Genomic DNA, 23793 nt, shown 5'->3' on the forward strand with positions numbered 1-23793 from the left:
AGAAAAGGACAAGGAGGAAATAGCTGCTAGGTAAAAAGTAAAAAAAATCTAACGTATAAAATCATTGATAGTCCGATTAAACACATACCGTAATTACCAAGCTCGGCTACAAATAAGGGGTGTGTTGCTTTCGTTCGTATATACTCGCTACTCGTATATACAAAGGCCCATAAATGTTACTCGAACTCTGCCTTTTTTCTATTTCTAAAAATCCTCTATTCCTGCCCTTAAAAAGAGAATATTGCTATTGGCGCTTCTTTTACACTTTCTTTTACGCTTTCTCTGAAAATGCTCTTCGCTAGCGAAGTTTCACAAAAATATCTAAGTGGAATTTCGAGATATCGTGGAATTTCTACATAAAGGTTATTTGATTTTATCGGTGTTTTCGTGAAAGTAGCCTCCTAGTTGTAAAAAGAGCTCAGCATTGAATTTTACCCTGATACTTTCCTGTCTTTCGAAATCAAGCAAGCCTACCTGTCTACAAAAATACTGGGTCAAGCCACCTTAAAAAAAAATTGGGCCACCTGTCTCTCTTAAAGTAACAATTTAAACTCCAACTATAAGACGAGGGAATCAATCAATCTGGAAGAGAGAGTCAGGTTTTTTAAAAACCAAAGAGAGCTAAAATATTTTTTAAAGCCTGCTAGAGACACACCTATGCAGATGATACATTGGGGAGAAATCGAGTAGTGTATCAATGCAAATGAATTTCGGCCCTCAATTGAAAAGAACAGCATCTTTTAGTGTTCCAGGATAGTTAGGAACCTTTTCAATAATTTTACTAGTTTTAATTTATGAAGTTAGAAATGACATGTTCCATTGAAAACTTTTGATAGCAAATAAACTCAAGACTCAAAAGTATCCAACGCCCCAAAATGCTATAATATCGAAAAGGTTCAACGCTGTTCATAAACCTAGAAAGAAGCCACCATCCTAAATTAGACAATCATTCAATGTTTCAAAATCCTACAAATACGTCGTAATGCTGCAAATTTCTCAATACCAGAGGAATTCTCCCTACACTGTATAAGCTTGGCGATTTCTGGAGGCCTTCTCGCCATCTTTATTATATGAGCTGTTCGAAACATTTCCTTGCACACTTTAACCGTTATTTCAAACCTTTCCCAAATATAACTGATATTTACTCACGAACTTAGTGAGTCAGTACGCAAGAAAGACAAGAAAACAAATAAACGAATGAATAAATCTGTAAATGGCTTGCTGCTAGGAATCAATCTGATATACAAAAGCAAAACAGTGAAAGCTTACTTCGCCTTTATAATTTGGTGTTGATTAGTGAGAATGACGTCACGGTAAGTGCTCAAGATCTTCAAGCCGCTCCAGATCCCGGCTACCATCACGAGGTAAATGTTTTTATTGTCTTCCTTGAACAGAGCATGTCATTCTGGTAAATCTTCAGTGACATCTAAAGAAAAACAATTTTGATTAAACAACATAATCTTAATGGACTTTATATCAAGACAGTACACCTAGCTGCAAGAAAATATTTGGGCGCACAATGAGCTTAAACTAAACGATGATTTTGTGTTCAATAGACTTGTAGCACCCAATCCCTAATGTACCCGTCTGTATAGGCGTACTTGAATTTTATTTTAAAATGTTGCTCGCATAGTAAAAGGAGCATTAGAAACACATGTTCCTCGAAACATTTAAGGTCATTAAAAAATAATTCCAAGTCCAAGTCGAAAATTCCACTCAAATGAGGAGGTAACAAGATTACAAGTTTGGTGATCCTTTGCAACTTTAGAACCAAGAAGAGTTTGCTCAGTCAAGGCTGAAATTCTCACATTAACGACAGTTTAGATCATTTTCAGTCAAACTTTGTCAAACACGGCGCAACGGGCTATAGAAATACTAAACACATATTAGGCAAAGTCATGTGACGTAGCCATGCCCATCCTGAATGTTTCTGAGTCAGTCATGAGCAGTAAAACTGTGATAAAAAACATTGTGATTTTTTCCCCTTAGGAACAATACACTGATGGAGGACGTTTGGTGCGACAATGCACGGACCTAGGTGGTGGACATAACCCTGTTTGGTAAGAAAGTCCGAAATGCAAACAAAGGAAATTTGTTCCTAAACCAAAGTCATTTCTAAATACTAACTACTTTTGAATATCTTTCCTTCTAGCGGTACAGCATGTCTAAGGGTTCCTACTGCGCCAGAGGTAAGAGTACTAAAGCTAGGCAATTAACTTTCTTATCAAGACTACGACATTTCATTAATGATAAACTGAAGATCTTTACTCACTTGGGGTGGCCAAGCAAACGCACGATAGTGTACGATATATAGTGGACTTCGAACAGGTTTTCGGCGGCCATACCCGCCCGATATTTTTAGCTATTTTTTTAATCGCAATTTCTTTCCTTTTTCGCTCGCCACAAAATTTTTAACACTGACTTTGGACTGAATTTTGTCAAAATTTAAGAGAAGTGACTTGCTAACATAAACAGCTCAAGCTGATTTAGTTTTCACTTTTATCTCTCATAGGAAAACCAGGACTCTGATCCTACTGTGTTAGCCACTTTAATTACTCTCTTGTTTTTGGTCTCTAAAAGATCATATCTGTTAGATTTTGTACACGTTTTAATTTATGTGTTGTTCAATACTGTAAAGTAAAATTATATAAAGAAAACGTTCACTTCCTAGTCGTGCAGTGATAACACAGTAATGCAGCAAAAAGTGTAAAGAACATGCAAGGTTGTTGTGTTGCTTATTAAACTAATTATGTTTTTGACATTCTTGTTGCCGTGACAAGTTAAAATTCCTCACATGTAGTACAAGTAGTGTACAAGGCAAGATACTTCAATAGCACCAAGATAAAAAGTGTCTAACGGGACATAATGCGATATCTAAAGAACACATACACATAAAGAAAAAATGGATATACCTAACTGACTGAGAGGAACAAATTTCTTATTCGGGTGTATAATCAGTTAAAAGAATCCAATCAGCTGAGAAGAGGTAAAACACAATTTTAATCCCCCTCTATTTCACTTTTAAAGGCCTGCCAAGCAGGCCAGCGAGCCAGCCATGTTCTCAATCCACTTAGTAAAAGATACAGATGGTTTCCTTGACATACATTTAGTAACGCACGCTTCAAATGATAAACTCTTTCAGCTTCCTAACTAATCTTACTACAGTGAAACGTCGATACAACGAAGGGTTAAGGGGCTGGTTAAATATGTTTGCCATACCTAAGTTTCGTTATATCGAGGTTCATTTCCTGACTGGGACAAGGTAAATTCTTCGTTCTGCCAAGGACTTTTGTTAAATAAGGGTTCGTTATTTCAGTCCAGGTTTCTCGGTTCTGAAGTAAAGTAACTTAGAGGATGTGTTAAAAACACGCCCAATACGGAACTCAGCCACGCATGTTGATGCAAATAGCCAACTCGCCAGCATCCCCAAGGTGTAACATCGTACAAATCGTAAAGTTGCTTTTACGATCGGAAAAAGAAGACTGATTGCGTCCTCAGCTTTTAGTCTCCACAAAATCGACGGACTAAATTTCTTTTACGCCATTTCTTTCTGACTTGTACTATACGTTAAAAAGTACACTCTAAATCGAAAATGTAGATGAAAAATTCAAGGAATTTGAGTCTGTTTTTCTCGGAACTGTGTTTAAGACACTATTAAGATTGACATTTCTTTTTTCTTGGAAAAATTATACATGCAGTCTCCATGGCAACTCCAAGTTAAACAAATCGAAACATCACCACAAGATGTATTATTCCTAGGAGGTCGGAAAAGCTCAAAAAGCAAAGGTTTGTGGCAAAAATACCACGATTTTCAACTGAACTCTTGATGCCTATTATGCGGTTGGCAACTGGAAAAATGACTACGACACATGATAAATACAAGAATAAAGACGGAGTATATAATGCTATAACATCATACGATATGGAACGAAACATCAGTAAATGGTAAATTCCTCACCCTTTAGGCAAGTTATCATAAACCTTGACCGATCTTAACAGGGACAGAATTATGTCAGTAATGCGCCGTCATAATTCCACGTTTAAGTTTATACAATTTCTAGCCGGAAAACATCTACACACAGGACGTTTACTGTAATCGTCGTTAAATATTCTTAAACATATTTTCCATTCAAAAAGGACAATAGTGCTACTCGAATCGATTTACTCTTTTTACCCGCCCTTCCTTTCAGGAAGAGACGGGTATAGTTCTAGCCTGGGTATTTTATTGGTCGACAAATAGCCGTCTGCTCTTTGAGAAGCGCATGCCTGACATGGCGAAATATCACGTGGTCAATTTTCGGCAAATTCATTAGCTTAGAGCCAAAATCCCCTTGACATGTTGTCGAGATGAAACAAGAAAAAGCAGCTTTTTTGTCAGTCGGTAGCGTTAACTTTGTGGTTTTGTGGCCTCTATGAGAGATCGACAAATATTTTGGTGGAATTATTTAGTGATATGTGTTGTCTTGAGGATAATGCATCCTGGAAGTGTCAGACAAACACAGTCGCTCGATCCGTTTAATCGAGATGGGCGTTGCTATCGCTGGTTGCGAGAAGGACGACATGCTAAAAAAACAGTAAAAAGGTGGGTAATTTTCACTTTTTATGTTTAATGCAAGTCACGAGAATTTTTATAGCAGTTGAAGAAAAACTATTGGGCTTTGTTTTGGTGAGTAAGCGTGCACCGAGTTGCACGGAAGCAGCAGTTTTGTAAAACGTATGGACCCTTTTTGTGCTGAATTTCGATGAATTGTACAACTTCACTGTTCGATCTGAATAAACACGTCCATATACGTCACGTCACTGTAAACACCTTAGAAATTTTATGCTTTATAGTTTTTATCGAAAACAGTTAGACAATTGCTTTGATTTATCAATAAAGCATGGTTTGCACCTAGTTGCAGGAAAGTGGCGGTAAATTACCGTTTCGGTGCATTAATTTTCATTCATCAAAGCAAACAAATCTGACTGTTCATCGCAGGAGTTTGTGCTTGGTCCAAGTCTCGTGCTTCCCGGTAAGTCTCGGTATAAAAACGGAAACTTACTATATCGAGGGAAAGATATATTCTTTGACTTTTTTTTAGCATATATGGATTAACTTGTATTTAGCTCGCACGGAAGCGGCAGGTTTGTAAAAACGTATAAAATCACTGATACCATTAACAGACAAAGAGAATTATTGGGCTAACAAAGTCTTTCTGTAGACAGCCGTTAAGTATCAAAGTAGGCCCGTGTTGGTTTTATTTAGGAACTCTTCAAGGCCTCTTACATTTCGGTGACATCTTAGATATGGATCAAGCTCTACCTGTGACAAAAAAAATGAACGTATCCTCTGTTCCTAAAGTTTCGCTAAAGTTCTTTTTGGAACAAAAACTGAAAAGGGGAAACTGAGCCGCATGCCTCTTTTAAATATCAATTTCAAACTCCAAGTACAGTCAACCCCCCGCCCGTCAACACGGACACTGAGGGGGCCATAGAAAGTGTCCGTATTAACGGACGGGGCCGAGAGGCAAGTTTACAGTCAAAATTATCTTCTTCTATGCAACGATAGGAAGCAAGAATTACACCATCTGTAAAATCGACACGAGGAGTATCTTTGCAACGGACTGAGGACAGCCAATCAGCCTTTTCACCCTTTTACAGTAAGCTTTGTTTTACAATGAACAGTTTAGAACACCGATAATGTGTGACATGTAGGGAAGCGTTACATTTTGTCAACAAAATCCTTACTGAGCAAAATTTTTCGTTTAAGCTTACAATTTTCATTCAATTTCCTTCACAAGTAAAATATATGTATGTATAGCAGCCTTATACATAAACCCAGCTGTGTCTTTTAAGTCAAAGATGACAAAAATTTGTTATTGCTGGACCCCTATATTTTTGTTCCTATATTATTCGAAAATAACATCTGTATTTCGGATATCCTCAGAATATTAGTGTGTGTCATGGTTGCCATGACAGGAACGTTAATTCCTTTCGCTGTTAGGAAAAAATTTAACAGGTCACTCATAAAATTTTACTCTTTCAAAGAAGTCAGACAGAGGTGACATATTCACAGAAATAAAACATTTGTTCCATTGGCAGATGAAGATTGTTTCAAGAAATTAAACGACATGTAAGCAGATATTTATATAGGGTTTCCCATAAGATCAATCCACCCTGCACTTGACTTTATATTCACGATAAATGTATGTAATACAGGGAAAGTGTTCATTTGACTCGTCTCAGTCTGGGAAATTAAAAATCTATGGCTCTGGCACTGTCTCAACAAGCTCATGCATGTTTAGAATGCAGACCAATGGAGAAACCGATCACCTTCAACATGACTTGTTTGTGGACATTACATACAAATTCACTCTTGCATATGGATTTGTTTCTTATGCATGTACTCGAATAACTATGAACACTTGCCTAAGTGGTAAAAAATTGGTACTTTTTACATGGATTCAGTGCTTTAAGGTGAATACCCACACATGCAATAATCATAAATCATGATCACTTTAGTAATTCTCATGAACTGCATCCTTAATGACATTGCTACTTGTCATTTTCTATTTCAGTGATTATTTTTGCACTTTACCGTTACAAACAATAGTTGTCAAGTGTGATTATGTACCAAAAAAAGTGCAAACACTTTTATAGCTGTAGTTCTCCTAACAATAAATTTTTTCTCCAATTAGCAGCATTTAGTTGTTGTTTTCACTGCAGCATTATCTCCTAGAATTGCCATCCACTCACTTCTTCTACTGACACATTTCACAAATAATTATTGCACTTAAGGGTGAGCTTTTATTAAGCAAATGCAACTCAATATTAGCTGGTAGTTATCCACTATCACCCCCATTTCCTTTTGACCATAATTACACACATGTAGGAGGGTCAAATGGAGTGAACATAGGGGGATGGGACCTATGCAGCATTCGCTAACAACAGCAACCCCATTTAAATCTCAGAAGATCCTCTTAAAGCCAGAGTACAGTACTAGGTTCAAATTTAATCCACAGGAGATTAAGTACATCTTAGCTCCCAATATTAGATCCACCCTCCCCAGTTACATGATTTACTTCATTTCTCTCCAGTCCTCCCACCCCTTTATGGGCTCCCCCCAAGCTTCGCGAGGTTCTGCGATACACGTATTTCTAGTAATAATAATAATGACGGAGTGCGACCCCCCTGGCAGGTTCCTAAATCCTTACTTAAGTGTGAGAGACGGTTTTGAAGTTTAATGCTAAAGGTTATTGGGTCACCCTTAAACTCTTTGAGACAAAGGTCCATCTTACACTGTCATAAGAATGAGGCCTCCCTCAAAGAGCTTGGTTTAGAGGCCTAAAATTGAATGTATGGATATGTATTATAACAAAAATAAGCGACATTTAATTCAAACGATTAGCACTGAAAAACCTTTAAACCATCCAAAACCTCTAGTTAATATTCTTGTTTAAAATTGATACTGTGATAAAAGTAGTAGAAGCAGAATCAATTGTCTACTTAACTAAAGTAAAGCAACTAATGGTTGCATTAAAAACACACCGTATACGACACTCAGTCATACTAATGCAAATAGCCAAATCGCCAGCATTCTCCCAGGTGAAACATCGCACAAAGATCATATTTGAAGTTTCTACTTTAGACTGTCTGTTTCTCTCAGTTGTCAGTCTCAAAAAGTCGACCGACTGAATTTCTTTTACGCATGTATGCCAACAAAACACTTGTCGACTTAGGGCCGGGTCGTACTGGAACGAATTGTAATACCTTCAACATTTTAACAAAAACCAATCTCGGCGAAATTGCCCAAATCTCGGTTAAATTTTTGCACGGGCTTGAAAGGTAAAAAAAAGCCAGGGGTCATCTCTAGTTCAGTATTTCTCTTTTGTTTATGATTTTGCGGTAATGGTTCAGTCGTTGACTCCCTTTGCTGCAGATGGTCGCTTTCAGAACTGCATGGGCGGCGCAAATGTCAATCAAAAGGGTAAGTGACCGATGAGACGTTTTAAAATCCATATCTCGTCAAAAGGAGGGTAAATTCACCACAAACTGAAAGAGTTTAACGAGGACGGGAATAATCACACAGACGTGTATAAAAGGAATACTACAACAAAAATACACAAAGGTAAGAAAGAAAAGATAACTACTCATTAACGCAAATAAGTTAATGTTTTCATATATTCGACAACTAAGGTAGAACTGAACGCGTCACAAGGCCATGTATCAGTGACCAACGATGTAAGAGTATAAAGGCCTGTGTTTATTCCAAATCAGTCTTAACTTAGCTTTCGCCGGCGGTTTGGAAGACACGAGCAAAAGTCACGGCCCAGAGACCTTGAAATACAGGATGTCAAGAGTGCGAAGCAATGCTCAAGTACGGGGTTGCAGTCCAGTCAACCAAGCAAACTTTGTACTTTTGTATTCAAACTCAGTCGTTGATAAGATTATCAGAATTGCAAACAGTCGATCGTATCGCCACTTTGTGAGGCACTTTTCCTACTATTTAAACTAGCCTTCACCATAGAGTAAGAGTAAAGCAGATGAAGAAGTTATCCACTCTCGAAATCTCGTTAACATATGTCTTTAATACCGGGCCGTCTGACAAAGCGATCGCTTAAAAGACCCGACTACGCTAAGAAGTACTTTAAAAAGTACAAAACTAACATCCATTCAACTCACTTGAAACCGTTAAAAGAACTACGTTCCAGTTAATACCTATAGGTCTTGCTTGCGCTCCTATATGTTGCGTGTTTAATAAAGTATTGCTGTTGTCGTGGTAATTGTTTCAGAGGAAAATGGCACTGTCAAGGATTTAATGTTTATTTCCAAGCTCATTCGTTGCTTATGATTAGCTTTAATTTGTTTAATCCACGCTCTGTACCACACTGTAAGAGTTTTAAAATTATTTCCGTTTTCAGGATTGTTGAAATCATCGTTAACTAGTGATGACTGAAGCAGTCAAATCTGGCACCAGACTGTTTACTGTTCATTTTTGTCAATTTATCGCAAACTATCAGGAATTAGGAAAAAAAAACCTGACAACCAGGGTATCTCAATTTCATTCTATTCTTTAAAAAGTCTGAACTTTTTATTTACCTTTTTATGTTTTCATTTTCAGGCTAGCTAGTTTTTGTACGCTTTTTACAGCTAAAATTGTGCGTGGAAATGATATCTTACTGTAGTCCATAAGAATACCTGTACATTGTGAAATCCACAGATTGCAAAATATCATCAACGGCAAGTCAAATCCTTCAGTTCAACGCCGTGTTATAATGGGTGATAAAATACTCCTTAATTGTTCTCGACAATAGACTTTCCAAATAAAAAGTGCGCCCCCGATTTGCATTTGAAAGACTGCCTTATCTCTTGATTGAAGGCGTCTTTTGCGCGCGTCTCGGTCGTGCGACACAAACCGAAAACAAAAGTGGCCCACTCTGCCTTAGGAGGCCGACGGAAACACAGTGGGCCACTTTTGTTTTCGGTTTGTGTCGCACGACCGACACGCGCGCAACGTAAATGTTAGCTTCTTTTGGAGCCATTTCGTGAAACAAAAAAAAATCGGTTTTCATTCTGAATGAAGAAAAAAAGTGCTGTTTGTTGACTTAATGCAAATGTACTGACCTCGATTGTTTTTTTTCCTTACTGTCTACGTAAGAGCCAAAACGAAAGGAACCTATCAGTTCCTGAAAGCGCCTATTTTCTTAAGAGAGAAGGCTTAGTTAATCTGCACTTCATCTTATATTCCAAATATTTCGCTTGGCAGGAAATTTCGTCTGCGTTATTCGCGTACTTTCCGCGTGCCTTGAATTTAATTAATTACATCCATGGCCTAATTAGCAGGGCACGCGCCAGTATGCCATCGACACGCGAGCTGTACTTAACACCCACTAAAAATTACCATTTATATAAATGGAGGCACGGTCAATATTGTTTCATTATCAACAAAGGGAACAGCGGTTCGAAATCACTACAGCGGGTCCTCTGCTTGTGAAAAAGCTCTCACAAAACTTTGAGTAAATCATCCAAATCCTTTATTTCAGTGTGGGTGACTGAAAAACCTGTAATCTACAAGTCTTGTTTGTCAAATTCTAGCATCCAAGTTCACAGCTCACTGAACAAGTGAAAACCAAAGCAATCGTCATTGTAACGACCGCCGCCAAGAGACTTACTGGCGTCAAATTCAAATCCCATTCGCGCGTATTACACGGCTGAGTTCCGCCGGATTTTGACGACTTTCACGAAATCTCAGTTAGTTTTCCCTGGAACTGTCTGAAAGAAACGATTACAATCGCGACTCGTTGTCGCCGCTTCCCGGCTTGCTCCCTCTTTCGCGAAGCCGAAAAATTTTCAGTTTGTTTTACCTGGAACTGTTTGAAAGAAAGATTATAATCGCGACTCGTTGTCGCCGCTTCCCGGTTTGCTCCCTCTGTCGCGAAGCCGAAAAATTTTAAGAAAAACCTGTGGGACCAGGGTGACGCGTAATTAGCATAGTAAAGAAAGTGAAGGAAACAGCCATGACACAGCCCCTTTAACATTGCTTACACCAAAGAAAAATACTCAGTGCTTCTGGGTTCTCAATGTACAACTAAAGTAAATAACTAAGAGATTATCGATTTAAAAGTGACATTTAAATATTGTAGTACACAACGTCAGCGTGCTTATTTTGCGCCGGGGCCAAAAAGGGAAACCGTTTCACTTTTGACCTGAGCCAGTGAAAATGTGTTTAAAAGATCGCTTTTGGAGATAGTTTAAATACATTCGACTTGCGATTTGGAGAGATGCAAGAAAATATAAGTGGAATTACAACTGCACCATAACTATTTGCGCAGCAATTTACATCTCTTTCACGAGAAGTAATTTCCATTCAGACGAGACAAAATCATGAATATTGCTTTCCATCGAGACTGGGTATAAAAACAGCCGCAGGTAAAAGATAGCTTTGGCGTTTTTTATAAAACTGTCTTCCCACTAATTAGGCTGTCTTCACTTACGCTAGGTCGGTAACCAAGGATTATTGACTCTTCCGGGAGAAAATCTAATGCCATGAAGGCTATAGTCTGCAACACAGCCGTTTTTAGCGTCGTCACGCAAAGCTCCTCCCCACAACGGAGAGGAGCGTTGCGTGACGACTCTAAAAACGGCTGTATAGCAGACTATGAAGGCTATGGCGTACGATCCCCGCCACAATTCATGGTTTGAATTTTAAATTAATCATTTAAATTTCTAACCTCGCTACTTGAATTTTACAGCTAAATTCAAAATTTTACACTCTTCCTTTAGATTTCGCATCATTGGAAAACGTTTTTACTCCCGTCTTTTACCTTGTAAACTCGACTCTTCTATTTGACCTTGCTCGTTGTGTATTTTCAACCCGCTTCGTCAAATTACATAGTAGAACCATGCAATTTTCAACTCGACGCTGTGAATAAAACTATAACCGGACAAATTCTCTTACATCGCTACTTTTTATAAGCTTTAATGCCTGAGCCAATACTGGGCGCATTTTTCCACTTACCGACTCTATTTCAAACTCAACCATGTATATTTTCAGCACGAGTTCTGAATTTTCGCTTGCGCTTCAGTGATCATTTATCAAGACCTGGGAGCACCCGAACGGGTCAAGACAATAGAGGGCTCTGTCCGGGTGGGTGGCTCTTTAGTCCATCGTGCTTTGCGCGCAAGTGTTTTCCCGCGCCTTCTCACACGTGTGGTGTTCATTTCAAGTGATCTGTGATGAAATTTTTGATTGCTTGATTGTTTGATTTGAAGAAATTTGTGATTGCCTGATCACAAAGTGGCGTTAAGCTCATTCAAAAGGTATTATTCTAGTAATAAGGAAGAAGTGGTTTGCTCCAGTAACTTTTGTACAAATAAAAGACAGTAAAGAAAAGCGCGCTACTGCTTCTACGTATATCCTTGTTTGTAAACCTGGCAGCGCCAAGATTTTACCAGCTAAACTCTAGGTAATACAATACCGCTCACAGATGGGGTGGCCTTTTCAGGTTTTACATGTACTTAATAAAGGTATTGCTGAATAACATTAGACGGCTGTACCTTTCTATGGGCAAAAACTTCATGTAACTTCTAAGCAAGCTAAACGACACAATCTCAATGCTGTCAAGTGTTCAGAATTTTAATGGTAAAATGTTAGTACGTTCTTTTTTTGGAGATACCCTTTCAAAAACTGAATATCCTGGAGACAAGAATTTTTCGATTGCTACTGACCCGACTTTTCCTTTTCATTTAGCAATGAAGAAATGGATACAAACAGTGATTCCGGCAGTTCACCAACAAATCAGCCCGTGGTGCCCTTCGCGCTTGGGCAGGTGAAAATACTGTTTCCTAGACCTCACGCAAAACATTTACTAACATCTAATATTCAAAATAATGATCTTAAAAATATATTCCACTGACACAAGAAGTAAATGTTAGCAAATTTTCACTCCTTTTTCAAAAACACAAGCGAATTTAAATTCTATGCTCTAATAAAAATACGCCAGGAAATGACGTAAGACCGACAGACTGACTGACCCACTCACTAAAACTGACCGATTCTCAAATCGAGTGATTTACCGAGCACTTGACCACGCGGCCGAGCAGCCCGAGTGACCAACGTCAACTTAACCACTGAAAAGAATGTTAAAATCCTTTTTGTTACGTCCCACGCCAACTCCCCTCTCCTTCTTTCAAATTTCAGTCGCTCAGAAAAGTTCACTTTCCCTTTTGAACCTCATTTACACACTTGCTTCCCCCATATGTCTCAGTTTTATCAGATTGCTGATTCTCTCTAACTCACTAGGGGTCCAACGCCGCGAACCAAGCTATACGCCAGCAAAATGATCACCAGGCAAATCAAGCCAGGTAAGACACTAAAAACAGTCATGTCTATAAAGAACTTTACTATACAAATTATCATCTCCACCATATAGTACCCACCCTAGCTAACTTACTAGTAGTAATCACAAGTTATCACAGAATAGGGAGGCGTATTCGACAAAAAACCGAGAAGGTAGGTGGTGAAATAACCTGCTTTCCGGAGCAAATGAACAGTTTCCTAGCCGAAAATGACATATTGACAAAGATATCATAAAAAGCATAATTAGTTGTAATGTTGCCACTGCAAGAGGCCAGATCATTCCGACCAGTTTACAGTGACAAACGTACGTTACACTATGCACAACAACGTCTAATTAAAAGTCATAGTTTCACTTGCACTTAAGGGCACAGCTCTGCTGACACTAGCCTTCAATTCGGCGTATTTTTAGGGCGAGCAAAGGCTGCCTGCTACTGATGAGTTTTTGCACTACTCATCTTTCATTTTATCGATGACGAGAATGGAAGTTAACCGACTGTTTTACATATCTTTCAGGTATGGTCTACCAAATATGATAGCGGCGTCGAGTCATGCTCAACCACAGGTGTATATGGAATCTTCTATTTCATTCAGTAAACAAGTAACAAAAGCAACGTCGCTAAAACCATAAAGCGAAACTTTCGCTCTGAGGTGGTAATTTTTTGGGCCAGAGAAGATTATGCATATTCTCGAAATGCTGCGTAGTCTCTGCACATTAGAACGGACTTGTCAGTTCAATTAGTTCTTATTTTCCTAATTTACTTTAGTTAAGGGTTTAACCGGTTCTTTTGTTTTTTCAGGCTAATGATGACATGCCGGATCCTGTGGCATTTTTCCTTTTCTTAGTCTTTATTATCTTAATAAAAAATGATAACTGAATGAGATTCAGAGTTCAGCCGGGATTAACAAACCTGCATTCTAACGCAGTTTTAATTTACCAAACTCTTATGCCTAAACACTGTTAATTATTCATTCAAAATATCTCGCAGTTTCTAATTGGCTCCAATCCTCCGACTAATTCTTCTTAACCAACTGGCGCTTACCATATTTAGAAGACGTGGCAATATACCATCAATTCGATGGTATATTCGATTGGAAACGAGGCTGAACGTTAGTATATTTGATTGAAAACGAGGCTGCTTGGGCAAGAGTGAACTAAAAAAAATGGAGTTCACGGCTATTCGAGGACGAAATAGCTGACTTTTTGATTCGAAGAAGTACAAAAATACGCAAAGCATATTACACGATCGACGTTATCTACTTTTTGAGGAGAAAAACCTTTTTTATATCCTCTAATACTGTGCCGAGAAATTGTGAAGTTGTGAAGTTGTCAAGTTGTGAAGAAAGTCTACGAGGAGGTAAGCATGTTTAGAACTTAGAAATATTTTGAATTAATAATAAAACAATTATTGAATTCGGCTGCCGTACGATGTGAAGAATTATTTCACTTACGTCATATTAGCAAGTTAATAACAGGAAATATAAGCTGAGTAGCATCACCACTTAACGGATAAAAAAAACGATGTGAAGAATTATGCAGGCCTCGGTGGATGTTACCCACCACGGCTGAGGCCTCCTAATTCTTTACATCCTTCTCAGCCTCACTCAATAATTGTTAATTATTAGTCCAGTGTCAAGAAGGCATAAAGAAAAATATTCATCAATATAAATAATCGACCCTTTGTGTTAACTGAATATGATCAAATGTTTTGCTAGGAAACCAAATAACAGTTTTGACAGGTATTGTAAACAATCCCGCTATGACAAATCTCGAGTATATTCATAAAATGACCGTGGCCGGTTAAGCAGAGAATCTTCATGGGCCGCTACACATCAACTATTTCGTTTGGAATACAGCGCGTATTTTTTGATTGCCTTCTGTGTCTGTAAATCGAGTTATCTGTTTTGAAACAGTCAAAAACTGGACAATGGTCAGTAAAAATTAAAATTGATTAAAAAATCCAAGATAATTAAATGAAAAAATTGCATATGAATATACCAAGAAAACAAAGATGAAATTGAGCACACAATTTTAAACGCCAACGCGCTTTCACTTAAAAAACTTCTTCTTAAACGGGATGTGTCTTAGCACATACTACCTTCAAACAATACAAAAATGATGCCTCAGTGAATGCATGACTTCCTATTGAGTAAATAACGACTAGCTAACTTTTATCATGTACGCAAATTGTAAACTGTTGGGCGATGTGATTCTTTCCGCGAAGAGAAATGCCTTGTATACGACAACGTTTGACGAATGTTCTCTAGAATGTATGGACGGTATGAAAAATGCCCATTATAAGCGGGGACCAGACATATATCTATATGATAACTGAATCGAGGAAGCTTAGAAACTGCTGGTAGATAACCTCTCCTCAAGACACCGAAGAACTGGAGGTAAGCTGGATTAAAGAAGAGTTTAGAAAGACTGCCTGTAAACTATGTTTGGAATAACAAATGCAACTCCTATGAAATTTTCAGTTGGTGGTAGAAAGGGGCAAATACCTCCAAGCGACCACTGAATCGAAAACGTTTCAGTACTTCTAAATCTTGGACTAAAAGTTTTAGAAAGTTAGTGTTTAAAATGCAAACTTCTTTCGCTGGAAATTACGAAAAACGATGGTATCTTTTGCTTCACTTTTTTGGTTATTTAGAATGTTTGAAATGTTTTCTCAATATTCCCTTTCATCGAACAAAATTCATTATAATATATTGCACCAGAAGACAAGGATAGATGAGATATCCGGGGAATTTTTCATGGAATGTCAATATGTATTTCGCAGAAACTTCGACGACCAGCCGTCTGTGATCTAACTAAAAAGAGAAATGTCAATAAACCAGGTGAAAAACAGAATGGATATTAAAAAACTGACGGCTTTTAGGATACAAATAATCACTTGTTTTTCAGAGTGAATACATCAAACGTAACACACGACAGCGCACGCAAGAGCTGATTCCCCCTTCGTTCGTTTGCTCGCTTGCTTGTTTCGTCACTTCGACTGGGTAGACAGACCAGTGGGTAGTCGTCGAAAGTTAAGTTATATTTGGCAGGGAAAATGTTTTAAAATTTGACCAGAACTAGCCATCCCTTGCTGTCCGCATTATTTGAGGGCAAACCACTGAAATTTAGCCATGATCTGCTTTGCACTGATGGCTGAAGTGTTCGTCTTGAGAGCGGTCTGCTTTGGGAGAGCTTACGGTGCCTTAAACTGGCAAAAACAAACAAACAAACGAACAAAGTATGACGGGAGTTTACTGCTACGTGAAGGACAATGAATTTGGAGTTGAAGTCAAAAGTAATAACTCAGCCTTACAAGTTATTGAGTAACCATTTCCTATCTTGCTATTTTCTGCTCCCAGCTCAAATTCGTGGAGATACAGGACACACAAATTGGCTCAGCAAAATGTATTTTTATTCGGGTAGGCTCGACGTCTTGCGTTTTGTTCACAAAAACAAGTGACGTACAGCGAAACCCATCACGGACGCCTTCCTTAACAGAAGAACTAATACGAAGAACTGAAACAAATCAGTACTAAATTATACTGAAAAAGACAGCCATAGCATACGAATACCTTCTGAACAGGATTACGTGCCACACAATTAGAAACCGTTGACATACACCGAAGACGAGAAGATGGAGGAGAGTGTAAAGGCCAACGTGCATTTAAGCAAGGGTATACTGACATGGTCTCTAATTCACCCTTTTTTTGTTATTTTAGATAACGACTGGGTATTGGAAGAATGGAAGATGTTTGCCTTACAATCGGAACAGCATCTGACATTTCAAAATGCGCGAGCCTACGGTCCTTACAGACTGTTCGATTTTTAAAGCATGCGCAAGTACAAGGATACTCGTAGTGCACATGTGTGCCCGACGAACAGCAAGATACGATTAGCACAGCATACAGGAGAAAACTACACATCAACCCAATTAAGGAGGGATCTTAGCCAAGGTATGTGAAGATTCTGCACGATAAATCATGAAATATTTCTCAGGTTCCTTTATCACCTTCGTATACCTTTAATTTTTTAGCCTTTCGACAGGAAAACAACGATTGACTCGACTCAGTTCCACTGTAATTACACTAAGTATACAGGAGAGACCATGAAGAAAACGTCAACAAGAACGCCAAAAAACAATTAGATTTTAAAGCAAAACAACAGTTCTGCACATGAACCCTACCTTATGGTACATTTCTACGACGTCCACCGCACGACTGCGACATTAGAGACTTTTAGATCCGAATTTACCGCGAACCTCTAACCGCGGTTTGCGGTTACCCGTTTGCGGTTCGACGTTCAAACATAATTCGATTTAGATTGGCGGTGGATTAAAGAAGTGGATTCTGGTTTATTTTTCCATTTAAAAATAGAAGAAATATCAATCAATGAAAATAAAAGAAATTTACGGTAACACTGGGTTATATAGCAGCAAAGAGCAGTAAATTCTTACATTAGTTCTTCTTGCAAATTTACGGCCGCCATTTTGAATCAGCAGCCATGAATGGCACTTGTTTTCAAGATTCAATAGGATTTATCAAATTTAGCATTTCGCCTTGCTCCACAAGATTCTTGTATCATTACGTGGAATAAAACAAGAATTATACGCTAAAAGCTTTCAAGTAAATGACATACGTGAAAACCTACCTCCCCACGTTGAAAACGCACGTCGTAAACCTCAAACGTGAGGCGAAAGACATGTCACGTGACCTCCAGCGGTTAGAGGATCGCGGAAAACTCGGATCTAAAACTCTCTATTAAAAATTCCTACCGCAACGCTTCATGGAGGACGGGGACACATGTCAACGAATTTTCCTTTCTCTTCTTGAATAAGGTTTCAGAACTGACTTTAAAATTCAACTGTGGGAAAATTCTCTTGCATTGGTCGAACGTGAGCAAGTAAAAGAGAACAGTTTGAATGAACGCAAAATCCTTTTACTGAGGGATGGTTATCGCTACCGTCGTCGTTGTGGTCGCTTAAGCTGCCTTATGTCAATGACCAACTTTTTTCGTTTCATTACAAATCAATTTCTTCTTTAAGAAAGCATGACTGTTCAATTTATAGCATAAATGGTGAAGTTTGCAACACTACTGTATCGATCAGTAAATGAGGCATATAAGATGCACGTACCACCCGAGTGTAAACACCAGATGACTCTTAGCATCAATTTATGGAACGGCTGTGTTGGGGTAAACAGCTTTTAATTACCAGTTACTTTAACCCGGAACACTCGCACACGACTAGACAATCACACAGTATGCATTGAACTTATACAAAGGTCTAAATTTCATAGCCATATTCTTAAAATGGACAAAACACGGGAACTTTAGTTCTGTGTCAACAAGAAGAAAACTGTCTACACAGCATCATCTTGGACCCTTATTTTCAACCTGCCTCTATACTTTCAAGACGTTGTAAAACTACTATGAAGAACAATTCGAGAGCTTTTTAAAGCTCTCGAACTAAGAAGACAATCACAGCAGGGCGTGTAATGCCTTTTTAGTTTATCTGAAATGAACGCCCGTAGTGTAGTTTTCTTAATTAGACACTATTGTTATGATACTGCCATTAACTCTTGCAGGTGAAACTAGTTTTTCTATTAAAGACAATAGACGTATTCCGCGTAATTAAACCACAACGATACGCTGGTTGCACATCGATTTGCACCATTTGCCCCACAACCAGAATTTATATTGTCACTGAATTAGGCCCTGCATCTGGTTATCTACACAATTACTTGACTCCAATGGTAATTTGGCGTGGATAAAATTGGCTATTTGTAAAGGTTAGGACGACTAAATAAAAGTACTCACCGAGTTCACGGCCGAAATCTTGATTTTATCTGGTGAGCGAACTGGGGAGACTGCAATTTGCTCGTGAGTTTTACTACGCTTTGAACTACATGTACTACAGCTGATTTCTGAATTTCGTTGCCTTCGTCGCACTCAGTTTTGCTTAAGTTAGGGATACGTATATCAATCTGATCAATCATAGTCTATTGAAGCACCTCAATGAATAATTATCAATATACGTACACAATTTTCACAAATACAGGTTACAAATAAAGCCCAAACCAATTTTTGAAATAATTTCTTTGTTTTTCTTGTAGACTCAAGATGGCTGAAAAACAGGTAAGAGCATCGAAGATAGTATCATGCTTTTCCTTATGACGACGTTAAATTTCCCAACAAATATTGAGCAAAATTTTAAATCGTTGCGCTGGATTATAATCTAAGATTAAATGCACTACAGGAAGCTGAGTAGCATCACCTCTTTACGGATAAAAAAAGAAAAAAAATTTGCTTACAGGGATTTTTTTATTACACAGGGTGGAGTGTAGGTTTTACTGCTTCACGTTACATAAAAACTCCGTAAGCGGGGTTACAAAACACAGACACATGTCAGTTATCTCAACATAGGGGTATTTGTTGTGATATTCAACAACTGGAACGTCTTAGCAGACGAATTAGACAATGCTATTAAATCCTTTGTACAGCTTAAAAGGATGCACTCGACCCGGACTATTTCACGGCTTTAAATCAATATTTTAAATTCCTGTTTGCAATGTTTGCTTCCTTTCTGGGTCTCTTGCAAGGTATTGTCTAACCTGTTCAGGTTTATACTTCGTGAAACGATTAATACATTATTTTTCAACCTACAATGTACAATATTTGGCTACGGTTGTTGTGATGTACGAACATACTTTAACATCTACTTATCTTTACGTACATGTGTCATTGACGAAGTTAGTGAAATAGAAAAAAATACTTATTAAAACGATATCATGGTGGAAATGATTGTGAACTAAAAGATCACTCTGTCAAGGTACATAGAGATTTGCATCTTCACTTCTGACTTTTGGACAAAAACAAACGATGTTTTTGCTATTTTTCAGAAAAATGATGAAGAAAAGGCTAAGGAGGAACTAGCTGCTAGGTAAAAAGTAAAAAATCTAACGTATAAAATCACTGATAGTCATCAAACAGATACCGTAATTACTAAGCTCGGCTACAAGTAAGGCGTGTGTTGCTTTTGTTCATAAACCTACAAAGGCCCTTAAATATCACCCGAACTTTGCTTTTTTTCAATAAATAGATCCTCTATTCCTGTACTTAAAAAGAGAATATTGCTATTAGCGCTTCTTTTAAGGTAGCTCGATCCAGTATTTGTATAGACTGATACCTTTCACCTTTGGACCTCCTATACTTAAATAACTTGGTCTTTATTGTAAATACATTATAACACATGGTCACATATAGACTGAACTTTATTATGACATTACACATAATTTTTCGCGAACGGAATACCACGTAACAATGACGTCACAATGGTTTTCGCTCTTAATCGAATTACAGTCCTTATTCGCACTTTCTCTGGAAATGCTCTTTGCTAGCGAAGTTTCACAAAAATGTCGAAGTGCAATTTCAAGATGTCGTGGAATTTCTAGACGAAGACTATTTGGAATTTCTGCATGAAGGCTATATGATTTTATCGCTGTTTTTTGTGAGAATAGCCTCCTAGTTATAAAAAGAGCTCAGCATTGAGTTTTACCCAGATACTTTCCAGTCTTTCGAAATCAAGCAAGCCTACCTGTCTACAAAAATACTGGGTCGAGCCACGTTAAAAAAAATTGGGCCACCTGCCTCTTTTAAAGTAACAATTTAAAACTCCAAATATAAGATGAGGGAATCAATCAATCTGGAAGAGAGAGTCAGGTTTCTTAAAAACCAAAAAGAGCTAAAATATTTTTCAAAGCCTACTAGAGACACACGTACGCAGATGACACATTGGGGAGAAATCGAGTAGTGTATTTAATGCAAATGACTTTCGGCCCTCAACTGAAAAGAACTGCTTCTCTTAGTGTTACAAGATCGTTAGGAACCTTTTCAATAATTTTACCAGTTTTAATTTATGAAGTTAGAAATGACATGTTCCACTTAAAACTTTTGATAGGATATAATCCTGCAAATTTCTCAGTAACAGAGTAATTCTCCTTACATTGTATAAGCTTGGCGATTTCTGGAGGCTCTCTCGCCATCTTTATTATATGAGCTGTTCGAAACATTTCCCTGCAAACTTAAACCGATATTTCAAACCTTTCCCAAATATAACTGATGTTTACTCAACTTAGTAAGCCAGTTAGCAAGAAAGACAAGGAAACAATTAAACGAATAAATAAATCAGTAAATGACTTACTGCTAGGAATCAATCTGATATACAAAAGCTAAACGGTGAAAGCTTACTTCGCCTTTATAACTTGGTGTTGATTAGTGAGGATGACGTCACTGAAACTGCTCAAGATCTTCAAGCCGTTCCAGATCCCGGCTACCATCACGAGGTAAATGTTATTATTGTCTTCCTTGAACATTGCATGTCATTCTGGTAAATCTTCAGTGACATCTAAAGAAAAGCAATATTGATTAAACAACATGATGTTAATGGACTTTATATCAAGACAGTACACCTAGCTGCAAGAAAATATTTGGGCGCAAAATAAGCTTAAACTAAACGATGATTTTGTGTTCAATAGACTTGTAGCACTCAATCCCTAATTTACCCATCTGTCTAGGCGTACTTCAATTCTATTTTAAAATATTGCTCCCATAGTAAAAGGAGCATTAGAATCACATGTTCCTCGAAACATTTAAGGTCATTAAAAATAAGGACCAAGTCGAAAAAGCACTCAACTGAGGAGGTAACAAGGTTACAAGTTAGGTGTTCCTTTCAACAAATGACGAAAGAATTTCCGTTAAGCTGCGTAGCACTTTAGAAAAGAGAAGTAACAAAAATGTTCATTAAAAATAAAGAAATCATGAACAAAAGTGCCGTGTTTAGGTTGAAATTCTCCTTTCCACACGTTTCGGGTCTGGCCCTTCATCAGTGGAAATACCAGTTCCACTAGGTGTTCTTTTGCAACGTTAGAACCGACCAAGAAGAGTTTGCTCATTCAACGCTGAAATTATCAAATTAACAACAGTTTAGGCGTAACAGGCTGTCGAATTACTAAACATATATTACGCCAAGTCATGCGACGTAATCATGCCCATCCTGAATGCTTCTGAGTCAATCAGGAGCAGCAACGTTGTGATACACTGAACATTGTGATTTATTTTCCCTTAGGAACAATACAGTGATGGAGGGCGTTTGGTCCGACAATGCACGGACCTCGGTGGTAGACATAACCCTGTTTGGTAAGAAAGTTCGAAATGGAGACAAAGGAAGATTGTTCCTAAACCTTGGTCATGTTTAAATACTAACTGCTTTTGAATTTCTTTTCTTCTAGCGGTACAGCATGTCTACAAGTCCCTACTGGGCCGGGGGTAAGAGTACCAAAGCTAACCCATTAACCTTTTTTATCAAGCTTACAACCCAGATTTTATTAATGATAAACTGAAGATTTTTGTTGACGTGGTGTAGCCAAGCAAACGCACGATTTTGTGGGATATATAGTGGACTTCGAACTGGTTTCCGGCCACCATACCGATATTTTAAGTTATTTTTCAATCGCAATTTTTTTCCACTTTTTTTTAACACTGACTTAGGACTGAATTTTGTCAAAATCTAAGTGAAGTGACTTGGTAACATAAAAAGCTCAAGCTAATTTATTTTTCACTTTTATCTCCCATAGGAAAATCAGGACCCTGATCCTACTGTGTTAATCATTATAATTATTCTCTTGTTTTATTTATCTTAAAAATTCTGTCTGTTCTATTTTGTACAACGTTTTCATCTGTATGTGTTGTAATGTAAAATTATATAAAGGCAACTTTCAGTTCCTAGTCATGCATTAATGATACAGCAACGTAGCAAAAAGTGTAAAAAGTGCAACGAACGTGTAAGGTTGTTGTGTTACTTATTAAACGCATTGTGTTTTTGTCATTCTTGTTGCCGTGTCATGTTAAACTCACTACATGTACTACAAGCAGTGTACGAGGCAAGATACTTCAATAAGATAAAAAAAGACGTGTCTTGCCGGACATAATGCCATATTTATAGAACACAAAATGGAAATATCTAACTGAGAGGTACAAAATTCGTACTCGGGTGTATAATTAGTTAAAACAATCATACCCGTTGAGACGAGGTAAAACACAATTTCAATCTCCCTCCCTTTCCCTTTAAAAGGCCTGCCACGAAGGCTGGCGAGCAAGCCACATTCTCAATCCACTTTACTATAGAAGCTACAGATGGTTTCCTATTTGACATACTCTTTCTGCTTCCTAAACTAATCCTACTTTAGTGGAACGTCGATAAAACGAAGGGCGAAGGGGCTGGTTAAATGTTTGCCATACCTACGTTTCGTTATATCGAGGTTCATTTCAGTACATTTTACTAGTACCGGGGTAAGGTATATTCTTCTTTCTGCCAAGGACTTTGTTATATCTGTCGAGGTTCCTCGGTCCTGAAGTAAAGTAACTTAGAGGATGTGTTAGAAACACACCCAACAAGGAACTCAGCCATGTATGTTGATGCAAATAGCCAACTCGCCAGCACCCCCCAAGGTGTAACATCGTACAAAACGTATATTTAAAGTTACTTCTATCATCGAAAAGAAGAAGACTGACTGGGTCTTCAGTTTTTGGTCTCAAAAAAAATCGACGGACTGAATTTCTTTTACGCTATTTCTTTCTGACCTGCACTACGTTAAAAAATTCCACTCTAAAGAGAAAAGTGTAGATGAAAATTCAAGGAATTTGAGTCTGTTTTTCTCGGAACTGTGTTTAAGACACTATTAAAATTGACATTTCTTCTTTCTTGGAAATATTATACATGCAGTCTCCAAGGCAACTTAAAGTTAAGACAATCGAAATATCACCACGAGATGTATTATTCCCCAGGAGGTCGGAAAAGCTCACAAAGCAAAGGTTTGTGGTAACAATACCACGATTTTATGCGGTTGGTTGGCCAGTGGAAAAATTACAACGACGCATGAAAATACGAGAATTAGGATAAAAT

The 23793-nt window shown here is 37.9% G+C and overlaps 1 protein-coding gene and 1 long non-coding RNA gene across 2 annotated transcripts in view; one reads left to right on the forward strand and one right to left on the reverse strand.

The window, feature by feature from the left end:
* The window catches only part of LOC140940223 (uncharacterized), a 38436-nt gene extending 17215 nt beyond the window's left edge, over positions 1-21221 (reverse strand). Inside the window, exons 1-2 of the mRNA XM_073389144.1 lie at positions 21081-21221; positions 1270-1426 (exon numbers count right to left, since the gene is read on the reverse strand). The gene's annotated coding sequence lies outside the window, so the exon portion shown is untranslated. The remainder of the gene's footprint in view (positions 1-1269; positions 1427-21080) is intronic.
* LOC140940248 (uncharacterized) lies at positions 1295-2268 on the forward strand. The gene is made up of 3 exons (XR_012166330.1): positions 1295-1364; positions 1990-2060; positions 2153-2268. It is a non-coding gene; the product is annotated as an uncharacterized lncRNA (long non-coding RNA).
* Positions 21222-23793: the final 2572 nt, after the last annotated feature.

This window comes from Porites lutea, chromosome 6 (assembly GCF_958299795.1).
Source record: "Porites lutea chromosome 6, jaPorLute2.1, whole genome shotgun sequence".
NCBI lineage: Eukaryota > Metazoa > Cnidaria > Anthozoa > Scleractinia > Poritidae > Porites > Porites lutea.